This window comes from Protopterus annectens, chromosome 5.part0 (assembly GCF_019279795.1).
Source record: "Protopterus annectens isolate FY-2018-M chromosome 5.part0, PAN1.0, whole genome shotgun sequence".
Classification (NCBI taxonomy): Eukaryota; Metazoa; Chordata; order Ceratodontiformes; family Protopteridae; genus Protopterus; species Protopterus annectens.
In genome coordinates, this window is record NC_056735.1 from 236,427,905 (window position 1) to 236,445,936 (window position 18,032).

Genomic DNA, 18,032 nt, shown 5'->3' on the forward strand with positions numbered 1-18,032 from the left:
TTCACAAATCTGGGGATATGTCCCCATGTTGGTTGGCTGTCTCCACATGTGCTGTCCAGTGACATATTGCCTCCCACTGTATGTGAATCTGTAGCCACCACCTCTGTAATGCCCCTCACACAGGCAAGGAAATAGGGCAAGGCTCACATTAAGGGATGTCCCATATGTTGGAACTAGTAGCAGTGTCCAGGCCCACAGCACAATACAATGTGGACACCTACATAGTGGTATGGCTGTAGCAATACCTGACATCTGCACATCTGTACAGATGACAGACAAAAAGTAGATAGCCAACAGGTTATGCATTAGGATGAATGTTTTGAAAGATACATGTCTGAAACTGAAAGGTATGCCATTACTACATGACAACAGACTTCAATGACATATCCAAAGAACATAGAAGTTTACAGTTAATATCAATATATCAAATCAGTATCAAATAGGAGATACATATAAACATACAGCTCAAACACCTAGAACAAGACACTCAGTACTCTGAGTCCAGCTTTGCTTGCAGGGGTGTGTGGTTCCAGTACTACAATCTGCAATCTACTCTTACTTGAAAAACGTAATGATACCATATGTGTTAAAATATTTCTGTCAACCAGTGCACTGTAGCTGGTGTAACATGCAAGTGTGACTGCATATAACCTGGGATATTACCCATGTATGAAACAAATCCAAATAAAAAAGAATGGGGTACTGCCCATGTATATGCAAGTGTCCCATACAGTATACTTACACCCTTTGCTACTGTAATGACAGCACATAGAAGCATATTATGTAGAGGGAATTATGTACACTTATTAAAGATGTCATTACCCTTCTATTTTATCAAACTGGAATGTGATCAGTGGTTACCAGGGCTAAGCTATGCTTAGTAGGTTTCAGTATCACTTAAATGTAAATGCTAAGCAGATTTGAGCACTGGTAAGCAAAGCCTACACGGTGTAAGCGTCTAATCATTTAACCATATGTTAGAGAAGCAAAAATTAACCACAAACCAGCGAATAACAAAAATGGAAGCCCTCCCGAACAGCAAAAGCAGGAGCAAAGAAAGTTAGCTGGAATAACAGCGAATGTCCAAAAACAGAATCCAGAGCTTAAAAACGGACCAACACAGCACCAGAAATTCAAAAAGCTGAACTCTAATTTATTTTATACTAAAAAGAGCGTTTTCGCTATAGACACTGCTATAGCTTCCTCAGAGACTAGTTTAAAATTGGCGCCAAAAAGGCAGTTTTAAACAAGTACATTAATGACGTCAGTTTATATAAACCAAGAATTAAAAAAACACACTCTATATTCACTATGTCATGTCATACAGTTAATTTTACATATTAAATGTAAAATATAACTAATTCAATGCCATCTATTAAAAGTAAATAATATTAATAAAAATAATATTAATGATAAAAATATATACTGAAATGAAGCAGTAAGTCAAGTAAGTTACTATACAATACTAATTCCAAGAATATGTTAGACTAAATATAATGAATTATATACAATCTATAAAAGGAATATAATAATTGATAACAATAAAATTGTCAAATCTTTATTAAAACTGTAATTTTATCTATTGTAACTTCTCATTTTAAGTATGCATGAAATGTTACAGTGTTCGTTTAAACCAGGGTAGGTAAATTAATTTAATAAAAGCTGCCATTCAAGTTCCCTAACTTCTAAAAGTAATTGAACTGGACCACCTCTCAGTGGGCATAAAACTTGATCAATGGCCAAAAATTGAAAACTATGGCCTGAGTTTCTAATAACATGTTTTGCCAGCGCGTTCTCCTTCTTTTCATTCCTAATAGCATAGGAATGTTCGTAAACTCTATCCCTCAACCTACGATCAGATTTACCCACATAGAAAGCATCACAGCAATTACACAAGGCCAGGTAAACAATAGATCTAGATTCGCAATTAAGTTTGCGAGAAATGTTAAATTTCCTACCCCTAATTAAAAACAAATTTGATACTTAAATGCTTCATTTCAGTATATATATTTATAACTAATATTATTTTTATTAATATTATTTACTTTTAATAGATGGCATTGAATTAGTTATATTTTACATTTAATATGTAAAATTAACTATATGACATGACATAGTGAATATAGAGTGTGTATTTTTAATTCTTGGTTTATATAAACTGACGTCATTCATGTACTTGTTTAAAACTGCCTTTTTGGCACCAATTTTAAACTAGTCTCTGAGGAAGCTATAGCAGTGTCTATAGCGAAAACGCTCTTTTTTGTATAAAATAAATTAGCGTTCAGCTTTTTGAATTTCTGGTGCTGTGTTGGTCCATTTTTAAGCTCTGGATTCTGTTTTTGGACATTCGCTGTTATTCCAGCTAACTTTCTTTGCTCCTGCTTTTGCTGTTCGGGAGGGCTTCCATTTTTGTTAACCATATGTTAGCACTGCTTGCCGTCAGGCAAACCCATGCAAACATGCTCAAAGCTGCTCAAAACTGCCTTAATCAATCAGTATCCAGCACTCCTTGCTCTGCCTAGCAACAAAATAAACAGCTCTTGAACCAAGGACTTTGCACACCATAGCCTGTGCAATTTACCAGTAAACCACCTCAGTTGCATTATTTGAGGATGTTTTCTCAAACATGCCCTTCTTTACAGCCAGTTTACAATAGGGAAGAGAAGTGTGCATTTAGGAAAGATTGGTATCTATAAATATATATATCTGAATAGAAACATACATAGAGGGAGAGTGAGATATGTAGGGAGATCCATATATGAGTACAACAATATATAGCTATATTACCAATAAATACTGAGGTTTACATATATATATGAATGCATACAAATATATATATATATATATATATATATATATATATATATATATATATTATATGTGTGTATATAGGTGTGTGTGTGTGTATATATATATATATATATATATAGTTCTGTATATATATATATATATATATATATATATATATATATATATATGTATATATATATGTATATATATGGTTCTATCTTACTACGTCGACAAGTCAGAACGCCGACAGCGAGAACACCGACGCCAGAAGATCGAAAACGAAGAAGACCGACGGATCAAAACCCCGACGCTGAGAAGATCGACATGGGAAAAGGCTGTGTATGTATGCGGTAGTGACGGACGTTAGGGTGCGAGTAAGGTAAGTGTGCGACTGTGATAGTTTGTGGGTTAGGGCGGGTTAAGTGAGTTAGGGTTAGGGCGCTGGCCAGGTAAGTGTGCGACTGTGATAGTTTGTGGGTTAGGGGCGGGTTAAGTGAGTTAGGGTTAGGGGCTGGCTAGGTAAGTGTGCGACTGTGATAGTTTGTGGGTTAGGGGCGGGTTAAGTGAGTTAGGGTTAGGGCGCGGGCTAGGTAAGTGTGCAACTGTGATAGTTTGTAGGTTAGGGGCGGGTTAAGTGAGTTAGGGTTAGGGCGGGATAGGTAAGTGTGCGACTGTGATAGTTTGTGGGTTAGAGGCGGGGTTAAGTGAGTTAGGGTTAGGGCTGGGTTAGGTGAGTGTGCGATAGTGGCGGACCTTAGGGTTAGGTTTGGGTTAAGGTTGTAGGTAGTTGTGTATGTGAGGTTTAGTGTTGGTTTGTAAGGATTTTGGTGTGCTTGTGTTGTGTGTGTGCTTTTTGGACCGGGGATTTGTTTTGTTTGTTGCTTGTCGGGATTATGGTGTGTCGGGCATGTGAGGTTTCGTGTTTGTGAAATGTCGGTTATGTGGTGTCGGTGATTTTGTTGTCGGCGTTTTGACTTGTCGACGTTGTAAGATAGATCCATATATATATATATATACACACACATATATGCATACATGTCCCAAAATGCCCATACAAACATATGCTGCTGATAGACCACCCACAACTGGGGCAGCATGCACAGTTGGATACAAAAGCAGCCATGACACTCACATTTGCCCCCCCAGTCCAAATAAATGATTGAACAGTACACTGCTACAAAATCATGATAGGCCATACACAATGGCCAAACATACAACAATCTCTTAGCAAAGCAAATAAAATGTCTGAACATAGCAAAGAAAAATGCAACCAGCCCATATTTGACACATGTTTATTATACTCTGATGTCTTGGCCAAAGCCTTCAATGTGTAAACATCACCAGAAATACATGCCTTAATCTCAAGAAACAATTAACATCTAATTACATAATGAATACACAGCCTCTAATTACACTCATCATTTAACCCCCTATGGGATAAAGTATCACAGTTAATATTAATACATTGAAGTCTGTACAGAACAATTGTCCTTTTATGAATGTTTCATCACACTGAGGAACAGACGTTTTCAGAAACAGTACCTTGAGATCCACTACTCTCCCTATAGTGTGACTTATTCAATGTACAGCTATAGAACTGGCATATTTCTTATCAGTAATACATCTGGCATGTTCTAACAGCCTAGTTATAAAACATGTGTTATTGTCTCCCACATAAAATATTTTACAAGGCTATCTAAGAGCATTCTCTATACACCTACCTATTGAATGTACAGACTTCAACATGTTTCCCAACCATTCTCCTCAGCAGGAATTACAGTACTAAATAATGATAGACCAGTATAGCTATCCACCTTCTACTGTATGACATCTGGACAAAGCCTGACATAATTGGTGGACAGAATCCCAAATACACGGCCATATATTAAATATTGCTGTTATACACTAAGAAAGTTGCTGGTGTTACAGGGTTGTTGTAACATATTTTTTGAGGGATATAACGATAGAAAAACAAATGGATGTTACCATTTACATAATGCAATCATGAGAGTATGCTACTGATTTGCCAAGGACATCACCTGTCTGGGGAACAGCCCATACATAAAAGGCTAACCTGTGACCATGATGTGGATGGCTGTACAGTTGAGAGCTATGCAGAGACAGAACTTTATCAGACTGAAACTCATGCAGAAGTAGCATGTGCAGACAAACCTTGTTAAACTAGTAGTATTCCAAACATATAACAGCAATACTCACATTCTACTCGTAAGTCTTGAACCTTCTCCCCCATTTAGTTGGCTTGTCTCCACAAGTCATGTTGTAAGAGGTAGTAGCTAACACAACTCCAGGATGTCTTCCTCTCAAGTAAGGGAAAGGGCCATCACCCACATGGAGTACTCATTTATAGGACTGTGTTGCCATGACATTGGCTATTGGAAGAACTACACAGCTGCTCTGCATGCAGTTAGCAAGTGGGGAACTCCAATAGCTACACAGGCCATCACCTGGTCATGAGCATCACCTACAAAAGCCATGCTGTCACCTATTCAAATCAGCTCTATCCCTGTAGTGCAGAGAGAGAGAGATAGATAGAGAAATAACAAATGAAACATAAAGTGGAAAAGGGAAAAAAGAAAAAAGGTAAGTGGAACATGTAAGCAAGTAATTGAATGCAGTACTTGGTCTGTAATAATGGGAAATATGATTTGGAGGAATATATGTCCCAACAAGACATGCTGTATTAATGTCCTGCTAAACAGCTGCTATTGCCATAGCATCTGGCCCTCTCTGCAGTGGGAGATGTCACAGATACAACTCTCAACTGTATAGATCCTCACAGAATGTCCATATTTTACTATTATGTATTTTTGTCTGTTCCTCCTGAGATCTGTACTTTTCTGGCAAATAGCTGTGGATTGAAGTCATCAGGTAATGACAAACCCTTGAGTTTAAGACTCCACCTCCTTAAGAATATGCACTATAATGCTAAATGTATCATTCTGCAAACTTTATATGTTTTTAACAGGTATATTTAAAGTCTGTCCCTATTTATCCCCCATCATTTTAGTAATTGTCCAGATGTGATGCTCTGAGAGGTTGTGAGGTGGGATCACAGCTCAGGAACCTGACTCACCTGGGAAATGACAGGTCATATATGACAACCACAGGGGTGTCTGTCAAACAGTTGTGACTGTGCCACTGCTAGGCCAGTTAATGGGATGTTTTCCATATCCATGTAACCTGTGATTATGAGTATGACACATCTTTGCCTTGTAAAGTTAAGACACCTATAGAGGGCATGTGCATAGCAGACTACTGTTGCATACACGTGTGTTGAACTGCATGTGATATATTGAATTAATAACATTCAACTGTATAGTATTCTTCTGGACAATAAGCACATTTGTGACTGATATCTGTAGTCACATACACATACATCTGTGTTATGTCAGCCAAACCATTGGCAGGTCTGTGAGCAATGGCATTGTAACATAATAGCCTACTTATGACTGTTGGACATCTTCCAGGTTATCACAGTGATGTCAAACCTTACTGTGCAATCAACGTACTAATGTATGGTGCATCTATATTAATACAGTATCAATACTGATGTCCCTTTTGGCACCCATTTATGTGTGCCATTGTCCAGATGTACTGCTGCAACAGGTTAAGAAGTATGACTGAGCAGCAAGACTGCAGATACAGTGTGCCATACTAACATTCATTAGAAATGTATACCAAGTATCCCCTGAGCACATGTATGTATGCATATGTTCAGCTGGAAAGCACAAAACTAATCACATGGGTTTCACGCAGTCAGGTAAATGGGTTGTGCATGTTGCACATGCAATATCAGTGTCAGTGCATGCAACATACATATATGTGTACAGCTACTGGTGGTTGCATTGCCCTGACACTGATGTGGGTACTGGAGTAGGCATAATTATCAGGTATTAATCAGAGGAGGGTCTACCCATGTTATGACCCACTGTCCATGCCTACCACTACCAGCTATATCAACACATATATACAGTGGATATCCCAAGTGTACACACCCCTATTGGAATGCCAGGTTTGTGTGCTGTATGAGAATCAGACCACAGAAGATCATTTCAGAATTTCTCATCTTGAATGTGACCCCCTAACCTGTACAATTCCATTGAAATACAATCAAAGGTGTTCTTAGGAAGGTGAGCAACTATTGCCAGGTGAAGATGTGCCATGATGTTAGAGTCCAGACCAAGACGGATGAATGCTGTATCCATCTCAAGAGGTGCATGCACAAGTGTAAATGTGTGTACACTCATTCAAATGAGTTATTTTACTGAGTATTATTTCCATATGTTTTCACAGACCAGATTGTTATGTTTTCAATTAAATTGCAGAGGCGATAGGTCACACTACAGGTTGGAATTGTTATGAAATGAGTTATTGTGGTGTTATGTTCCAATTGCACAAATACCAGCCAGTGTATCAGGGGTGTGTACCCTTCATATCCACTGTAGCTATATGGACACAGCAGTACCTGACCTGTATATCCAGCCTCCACCAAGATAGAGTAATCCCCTTTGGTGGGTAGCAGCAATACACAAACCACATAATAGTTTGCTACATTGGCTGTACAGGGACACATAAGTGCAGGCAGCAACTTTGAAGCACGTCCAGCTATATCTGAGCAAGCAGGTAAGGTCACAGGTGATGTCCTGTAAGGCCAACTATGACTATGAATCGGACATATCCACACCACCAAGGACAATTGCAACCATGTCTCCACATATGTTGTAAGTCTCAGATGAAATAACACAATTCACCCTGTCCTGAGGGTAAACAACACCTCATACACACATGCCATGGATATAGGAAACCTGCATCACACAGTTTAGGTGGGAACATCGCAACCCTGTCCATCCCAGTCATACATGGAGATATGCACATCAACCACACTCCTCCCCTCAACAATGGTGACCATGTACATATTGCCTACTGATATCATCAACCGCATATCTCAATGGGGCATAATAACATCAGTGTCTGCTTCCTACATGAACTCAGGCATGTGCTCAGAGTTCCATAAAACACCACAGTCAAACACAGACCTGCCACAATACACACACTATCTACATGGAAGATGACCACTGTCAACCCTCTACACAGAAATGAATGGAGGATAGAGGATTATGCAATCAGTTGTCCAACATTGGAAGGAATAAGATAGCTCAAGGTCAGGCGCGTAATGTAATCTGCTATAGCCATGATAGCTTGGAGGTTTCTGGTGTAGTATGGATTATTTCTAAGTAATGTCTCCTGTTGATGTGCATTTTGACTACTATATGAGGTCCTGTGACCTTTTCCTGTTTATGTCTTCCAGGTAACATGCAGAGTGCTCACCTACCAGCATTCTCTGTTGAGGAAACAGACATCATCATCCAATATGTGATTGGACATTATGCCCTGTCATGTGGATGGAGAGCAGAAGATGTGTGGGAGAGGACTGCCCTGTGGAACAGTGTGGTCCACAGGGTAAATGATGCCAGCCTGCACAGCAGAACTTATGTGCATGTGCAGCATTCAGCCACTGACCTCAGATTCCAAGCCCATCAATGGGCTGCTGCTGTTGCGAGGGACTGGCTAGCCACAGGTGGGGGCCCAGCCATCCAGCCCGCACTGACATCCACCAAGGAGCTCCTCACCACACTTGGGCCACATGTCGAACGCACAAGCCATGATGCTGAGGGAAGCATTGTAGAGGTGGGTTGCACACACACTGGATAAGGAGGGTGTAGGTAAGGGCCCAGTGGGGATTAGTTCACTAATGTATCAGACATACATGTGTCTGTATTGTATCTACATGCATGTGTCAGGTCCAATTACAGTTGTGGATGGGGTTTTCCAATGCACAGAGGTGCACATCGATGGTGAGGACAGGACATTGTGTATTATTGCGGTTAGTACTGTAGATGTGCAAATATGCTGCATCCATCCAATACCAAGACACATGTGCGTCTGCTGTCAATAACACCCGCTCACAGCTACCTAGGACCCTCTGGTCTGCATATGGGACGGCAGCTTGAATCTGGTGAGTATTACATTATTCTGTTGTTGCCTGGAAATACCCCAGGCATGTGAAGTGCATGCAATTTACCATGCACACAACCATCAGTAATAGCTATATTGCTTTATGTAATAGCTATATTGCTTGTTGTAAATGTTCATTTGTGCTGGGGTTAACTGTATTGCATCATAGTGGTAAAAACTGGGGCCTATCTGACATGAATTCAACATTTCTGTAGCATACCTCACAACTTGTCAGTACCAAGACATCTGGACAGAAGCCAGCAAATTGTGCTGGACAAACGGCCTAAGGTAAGGTCATGTGTGACACATTACTGGTATACATAATTGTATATACATACACACATGCCATGGTTATGGGAAACCTGCATCACACAGGTTAGGTGGGAACATCGCCACCCTGTCCACCCTGATATGTTTGGAATGTCATGTACACACCCCTCTTATGATGCAAGGTGTTCCTGTTACATACTAATTAGGACCACAATATTACAGTCCACACCTCTTGCAGCCTTTAATGTGACCCATAACAGGTACAGTTCACTTGTAAAACCAAGCATCTGTACTCATGTATTGCACCTACAAGGCAGGCCACCTGTGAGGGCAGCAGATGTCCTATCAGCATGATGTTTCAGTCAGGTATGATACCTCATTCTGCCATATGTGTCAGTACACTCACTGTGGCCTATTTGGCTATAATATCACATACTAATATAATAACATAATAATTGTTAAGGCACACAGACCACTTCTGACCATGGATAGGTTTCAAACATATGGATATTCCAGACACATCTGTACAGAGGACTGTACAATGGTTTAACCTGCTGCATGTGAGGCAGATGCTGTCACCACACTATATAAAGTAATGGCAGAGGGAGGTGGTCACCAACTGTGTATGGTATACACATCAAAATGGTATACGTCACACATGATATGATCCTTACACACACACAAACAGTTGCCAGCAGTAGGATTAGAATTCCTGCCTATCTAGGTATTCCTACTATAGTGCTACACAGTTATGAGATGTGCCACAGAGCTTATAGAGTTCCAACAGAATCAAAGGAACTTAAGAGATGGATGACATCAACAGGTCTACTAAATTGGAGTAAACAGAAGTGTAAAGGGTAGTACACAGGTCAAAAATGGAATGAGCTGGACAGTACATGATTCGCACACACATACACACTTGCCAGCATTAGGATTAGAACTCTTGCCTATCTAAGTATTCTTATTATAGTGCTATGCAGTTATCAGACATGCCACAGAGCTTATACATTTCCACCTCTTCCAAAGGTACATCTAAGGTGGATGACATCAACAGGTCTACTAAATTGGAGTGAAGGGAAGTGTAAGGGTAGTATATATGTCAAAAATGGAATGAGCCAGGCAGTACATGATTCACACACACATACCTGCCATTATTGGGATTAGAACTCCTGCCTATCTAGATATTCCTACTATAGTGCTATGCAGTCATGAGATGTGCCACAGAGCTTATACATTTTCAACTCAACCAAAGGTACTCCTGAGGTGGATGACATCAACAGGTCCATTAAACTGGAGTGATGGGAAGTGTAAAGGGTAGTACAGAGGTCAAAATGGTACAAGCCAGACAGTACATGATTGACACCCACATACTTGACAGTATTGGGATTAAAACTCTTGCCTATCTAGGTATTCTTACTATAGTGCTATGTAGTTATGAGACACTCCACAGAGCTTATATATAGCTGTCTCTACCAAAGGTACTTCTGAGTTGGATAACATCAACAGTTCTACTAACCTGGAATGAAGGGAAGTGTATAGGGTAGTACACAGGTCAAATTAGTATGAGCCAGATAGTACATGATTCACACACACACACACACACACACACACACACACACACACACACACACACACACACACACACACACACACACACACACACACACACAAACACACACACACATACACACACATACACACACACACACACACACACACACACACACACACACACACACACACACACACACACACACACACACACACACACCTGCCAGTATTGGGATTAGATCTCCTGCCTATCTAGGTATGTTTACTATAGTGTACTATAGTGTTACACAGTTACCATACATGCTGCAGAGCTTACTGAATTTTCACATGGCCAACGTTGCTGCAAACTGCTCAGCTGTGGTAAAGTATTATAGCTGCCAGACAGTCTGCCTTCTGTTCCACCCATACATCATGCTAGTTCTTAATGTCTTGCACTTCAACTGTCATTATGGCTTTGCACCTCACCAGGTTGTTGTATCATGAAGTGCGGCACACCTGTGAGCCAACAGCAGTACTTGTTCATTACAGATGTCACCCCCAGTACTTACTAGTTATGTCCACCTCTCCTGGTATGTTTGAAGGGCGGTTATCTGTGCTTTTAGCCATTATCCTGGTGCACATGTCCATTCTGGGGCACTGTTGCAACTGCTGCATGTATACAGACAACCCTCCTCTCTAAACTCCAAACACTTAGACCTGTGAGGGTTGCACGTATATTACCCAATGTGGACGTATGCAGTCTTTAGCAAAGACTGAACTAGCAGGTCAAGAGGATAAGATCAACACCTGCACCACACCATGTGGAACATGTAGCTCAGCATGACACACACTTTGACAGCCATGACATACAGTGAAAAGCAACACACCCATCTTCCCAGAGGCACTCAATGGATATCTACCCAAACAAGCACAGACCAGCAAGGCAGAGACCCACTCAGACACTGCAACATGGCACATGCCAAGGGACACATATTTAACCTACACAGTCACATTATGCCCCCAACCTAAGCCCATAAGGCTAACCACCTTGCACAATACAGTGATTATGGGAACTCAATACTGAGGCACACACATCCCACTCACTAGGTTGAATATGGAGCAGGTAACAGACAAATATCAATCACATGCCAGCATCTAACACATGACACAGCCAGTCATGTCACTCCACAACAACTACGAGTATCACTCCATATCCATGTGGGTGTGAATGACTTGGGACACACCTCCCTGGACTACATGATAGGAGACATGGTTGAACTCTCTGATTATGCAGTCCAGGTAGTTGTGACAGTAGTTATGGGCAGTGTACCTCTGTCACACAGAATGATACTGCAGTCCTATCAACAGATGGTTGACTGCAACATTGGCTTATGTGTTATGTGTCATTCTCAGGGGATCCAGGACCTCTCCACTTGGGATGGCATGATTGACAGAACCCAATGACTTGCCATGAATGTCCTACATCTGTCACCGCTGGGTTGCCAGGTACTGGCTACATGTCTTGCCACCCCTATGGTGCCTTATTAAGCAGTGTTACTAATGTTATTACCACCAAAACAGCTACACATGTATGCAATCTGGGGGTCATGCTGCTCAACACTGGATATCTAACTGTAAGAATGCAGTCACTCATAGCAGTTGAAGTGGAGGACACATGTCTGCTGTAATGGAGAGGTGGTTCACAGCAGCAGAAGCAGACCTTCAGTATCAGGCTATGATGCATTCCACAGCTGTCAGCCCCCAAACATGGACCACACCACACCTCCACAGGTGGTGGTGTCTCCATATTTATTATGGATAGGAATACCTCCAGACTAGTATCCCCTCATAATGCATTGGAGATACTTTGGTACAACTGCCTTGGGGTAATAGGGCAGTCCAGACCTTCGCCTGCTATGGGTCCACATCTATGTCCCTAGACTGTCAATGCACATTCCTCAAACCCTGCCATCTCTGATAGTCCAGTGCAACACTGCCATAGTATGTGTTTTCAACTACCCCTTCATCACCTGGGGAATGTAGCCAATCACCAGTACAGTGGCCCAGCACATCTAGTATTCATCATTTCCATTGCCCTAGACCAGCTCATACTGACTCCTGGTAGAGGATGCAAAAACCTTGACCTGTGTTGACCACTTAAATATGGGACCGTTGCTCATCCCCAGATGTCCACCCGGCATGGTGAGATTCACAGAGGCTGTAATTAACATGGAACTCAACATGTCAGCCACACCCCCCACACAGATAACCACCTGGCAAAAACTATTCAAAGCTGGCTTTGCAGCCATGAAAACAGGGGTGGATGTCTTCACTGCACCCATGACAATGGGATGTAGATGTAGCTGTATGACTGTGGAATCATACACATAGGCAATTTACAAACAGGTACATAAATGCATGGTACTAGCCAGAGCCAATAGAACCCAGACACTGTCCTCCAAACACTGGGAGACAGTATGATGGTCCCCTGCCATTACTAAAGTGTACATCAGAAGAAGTACACTGTTGCAGGAAAAGGAGGTGTCAGATGATTGTTGAACTCCCTTATTAGTCTCAAACACAACTTTGGATCCCTCATGGAGTCCCCGACAAGCATCTATGGCAGCAGAGATGCAGCAGACACTGATGACAGCCACAACAGCCTTGATAGTTACATCAACAACCTCCACAACATTAAACACAAGTGCTGTAAGTTACTGCACAAAGCTAATACCTATCCTGAGATAAAATATTGGCCACAGTCTTAACAACACATTCAGTGCCAGCTTTACCCCTCTGTCCCCACACAAGTGAAGTGCTGAGTGAATGTGTTCTCACATGCTGCATCCCATTTCTGTTCTAGGTTTCTGTGTGTCACCAGGATGTGGCCCTGCAGCAAGGCCACAGGGTATGACTGTGTGGAGACACATCCACCATGTCATAGGTAGGGTATAGTATGAGCATGGTAATTCATGGTCTGTTACACAGTGATAGCATATGCCTCAAGGATTATAGGGCTGTGGATTGTACATAGGTACATGTTTATGTACAACATCTGTTGTAGAATGGAGAATGGTACATGTCCTGGTTTGGACACACTTCCGATTGCTAATAACTACAGCCACAGAGGATATTCATCAACCAAACACACTGGGATTACTCTTCACACACACACACACACACACACACACACACACACACACACACACACACACACACACACACACTTGCCAATACTGAGATCCATAGGTTCATTGCTTCATGGGTGTATAGTAGATGAATGGGCCTGAAGGGTCTACAAGCCTAGCCCAAGGTAATACCTTGGCATCAGACCACATGACAATATTCCCCAGTGCGGCTCAGGAGTATAATCACTGGAGTGGTCCCCAGGGGTGGGTATTGTATTCCCCATCCACTCATCCAGGTTTCTATTCTGGGTGGGCAGTGATATGCACTGTTTCCCATGTATGTGATCTATATTCCATAACATGGACAGTATCTAGTTTGTACACATGTCTCACATACATGTTCTTTGATGTGTGGAAGTGTGCTTGAGGTCTCTGGGGCATGTTGTTTGGACAGATTGGTATCTTCTGATGTAGCATTCTTGACCCCATTTGGTGAGACCTGGCTATATAACTGAGGTAGTTATTGCACCTACATTGACAGTATGATATGGGTATTCAGTGGAGTAAGTGGCGTCTGTCCATACAGGGCATGTGTATAAGACATGGTATTCCCTTTGTGGGGTACGTTTGCAGACTCAACAGTTGTTGCAGGTGTCCAGTGGAGAACATGGCAAAAGGGCCACTGTACACATTGATTGGGCTACTTAGCGGATGGAGCAGGGTGCCATGTCCTTTTACTTGCTGGATTACACACACTCAGTCAGATGTGACACATCAAAGTACTTACTTTCCGATGTCAGTGGCACTGTTGTGGTCAACAGGCATGTAGTCCACTGCAATCACACTGTGGGTACTATCTTTGAAGCAATATGCAGGGGAACTACCAATATAGTGGTTGTTGCCTAGCCAAGTGTGTTTGTATATGATACTTGGATGGATAGCGATCTCTGAGTAATAGAAGCATTATCCATATTGTTCACTAATCCATACTGTCAGACTTAGGGCTGTGGATTGTCTACACCAACCTGTATGGTGTTTGACAACTGTTGGCCTTGTAATGTGGACATTGTGAATTTGTGACATATACTAGGTCCTCCACATAATAATTTATCAACCCCCCCCCAATGGATCCTGTTATTACACAATCACACCGATCCCCCACACAGGATACGGATGACAGACATACACACATGCACACTCTTGCCAGTACTGAGTTTCAAATCCCTACCTAGCTATGTATTGCTACTACAATGTACTGCATTTATCGCATGTGCCACAGATCTTATAGGATGGATGTTGTCACAAGGTACTTCTAAGGTGAGGAACATCACCAGTCCTTCTAGATACTGCCATTGGGTGATATAGTGGGTGAGAGATTCCAAAACATATTTTACCCTACACACACATTTACATTTGCCAGGGGTGAGGTTGAAACCTCTATCTAACTAGATTTTCAGACTATTAAGGTTGCGCATTTGCCACATGCACCATTGACCTTACCTGGTTTAGGGTTGCCAACAGGTAATTCTTAGGTGGATGATATCTGCAGGACTGCTAAAGTCAGACACTGAGATGTGTCCTAGGCATAAATGGAGCCAACATCTTTGAGGTACGGACATACATATGTGCACATACTAACACTTCCCTGGCAATTGTTAGTATGTGTACATACATATGTACACATACTAACACTTGCCACGGAAGAGATTCAAATCCATATCTATGTAGTTATTCCTACTACATTGTTCCACATTTATCGCATGCAGCATGGAGTTTACATGTTGGAGCATTGTGCAAAGGTATCGTTGAAGGTGAGTGACATCAGCAGCAGTGCTAAATGTGCTGAAAGAGGGGTACAGGAGATTGAGTGTGAATGGCCTCAACCACATTCATCTAGAAACACACACTCACACACAACTTTACAACTGCTACATGGATACCTATCTGTACTGTGTAGTGTTACACAGTTATCAAAAGCACCACTGACACTACAGAGTTAAGGGCTAACCAAACGTATTTCTACAGTGAATGACATCAGCACATCATGTGATATAGGCCAATGGGATGTGTAATGGGTGGGACAGGCCTCATAATGGGATTCTCTCTGTCACTGTCTGTCTTTCTCTTCCCCACATCTCTGTGTGTGTATGTTTGACATATTATATTACGTTGGCCTTAGATATGTGTGAATTCCTATCCAGTGTGTGTGTGTGTGTGTGTGTGTGTGTGTGTGTGTGTGTGTGTGTGTGTGTGTGTGTGTGTGTGTGTGTGTGTGTGTGTGTGTGTGTGTGTGTGTGTGTGTGCGTGTGTGTGTGAAGTATCAATGGTGTACAATTTGGTGTGTGTGCACAGACAGCTGCGAATAACTGATATCTGTAGTCCACTGTGTTGTGAGACATGGGCTTCATTTCTCTAAGTGTAGGAACATGTCCAGTATGACCTTCTATATTGAATGTGTGCATCCATTCCGAGGATGGTTGGAGTCCAGTTCAGGGTTTTGTGTGCTACAGCTACACCTAGCAAACTGTTTCTGCAGAATATCTGTAGATAGGTTGAAAATATGGAGACACAATGGGCTTAACATACAAGGGATACTGTAACTATTGCTGTCTGTGCTGCTTGTGTGACATGTTTGGTTGTAGCATAGATATTCTGAACATATGTACTGTTTTCAGTCCGGGTCTGAACTGTCTGCAAACAGCTACAGTTAACTTTGAACCTAACACCACTCTTAAATATTCAACTGCGGTACCACCTTTAACATTCTTGTAAGAAAAGCACAGTCCGGGTCTGAACTGTCTGCGAACAGCTACAGTTAACTTTGAACCTAACACCACTTTTAAGTATTCAACTGCGGTACCACCTTTAACATTCTTGTAAGAAAAGCACAGTCTGGGTCTGAACTGTCTGCAAACAGCTACAGTTAACTTTGAACCTAACACCACTCTTAAGTATTCAACTGCGGTACCACCTTTAACATTCTTGTAAGAAAAGCGCAGTCCAGGTCTAAACTGTCTGCAAACAGCTACAGTTAACTTTGAACCTAACAACACTCTTAAGTATTCAACTAAGGTGCCACCTTTAACATTCTTGTAAGAAAAGCACAGTCTGGGTCTGAACTGTCTGCAAACAGCTACAGTTAACTTTGAACCTAACACCACTCTTAAGTATTCAACTTCGGTACCACCTTTAACATTCTTGTAAGAAAAGCGCAGTCCAGGTCTAAACTGTCTGCAAACAGCTACAGTTAACTTTGAGTATGTGTCTGCCTGTTTGAGCCAATATTCATTTTCCCCTGGAGAGCACTCTGCTTTGGTTGTAAGCAGCCCCCCCCCCACACACACACACACACACACACACACACACACACACACACACACACACACACACACACACACACACACTCACACACATACACACACACACCTTCCACTTTCTCTTATTCCCTTCTGTTAGCAAATAGTATCCATAACTGATCAATACTGTGTGTTTGTAAATTTAAACTATGACCACAGTAGCCTACTGATAAAAGGTTATCCTTTTTTTCCACCTGAGAAACTAAGAAATGACTTATAGTTTCAGAGCAGTCCTTGGTCAATTGTGATTGTTTCTTAACACATACTTGTCTTTGCTTTGTGATTGTTTCCAGCCCCTCATATGAGCAACTAACAGGGTCTCTACCTGCTTCGCTCCCCACCCTGTCCCCTATTCCCTCCCGTCCCCAGGGGTCCCACCTTTATTGCACTCAAACCCCTCCCATCTTTCTAATAGCCAACCACAGCACTAACCCAACACTACCTCCTCCATCTTCCCACTACTATCACACCTCCTCAACTAACATGTACAAGCATACCTTTCCTATGCTCACTGCATGCACTCTCCTTGCATATCTTACATCCTACCAAAGCTCCATCATTCCCCCACTCAACCACTACCACTGTACTACTACTCACACCACCACTCATGTCTCACCCACACTCAGCTCCCCTCCCACCAGCTCAAGAACCATCCCTATGCACCCCACATATTCTACCAACTATATTACTCAAACATAAAGCATCCCTACAACTTAACATAGTAACCCTCCCACCATACCTATTACCCACAGAGCACAATCATAAAGTTTCCCTTATAAACAAACATATTCAAAAACTGAGAAAACTAATACTCTCATGCTTATCAAAACTAGCCCTAAGTGGAGACATCCACCCCAACCCTGGCCCTACCATCTCCAACCCCAATCTTCATAATCAGACTAGAAACCACAACTTCTCCCAT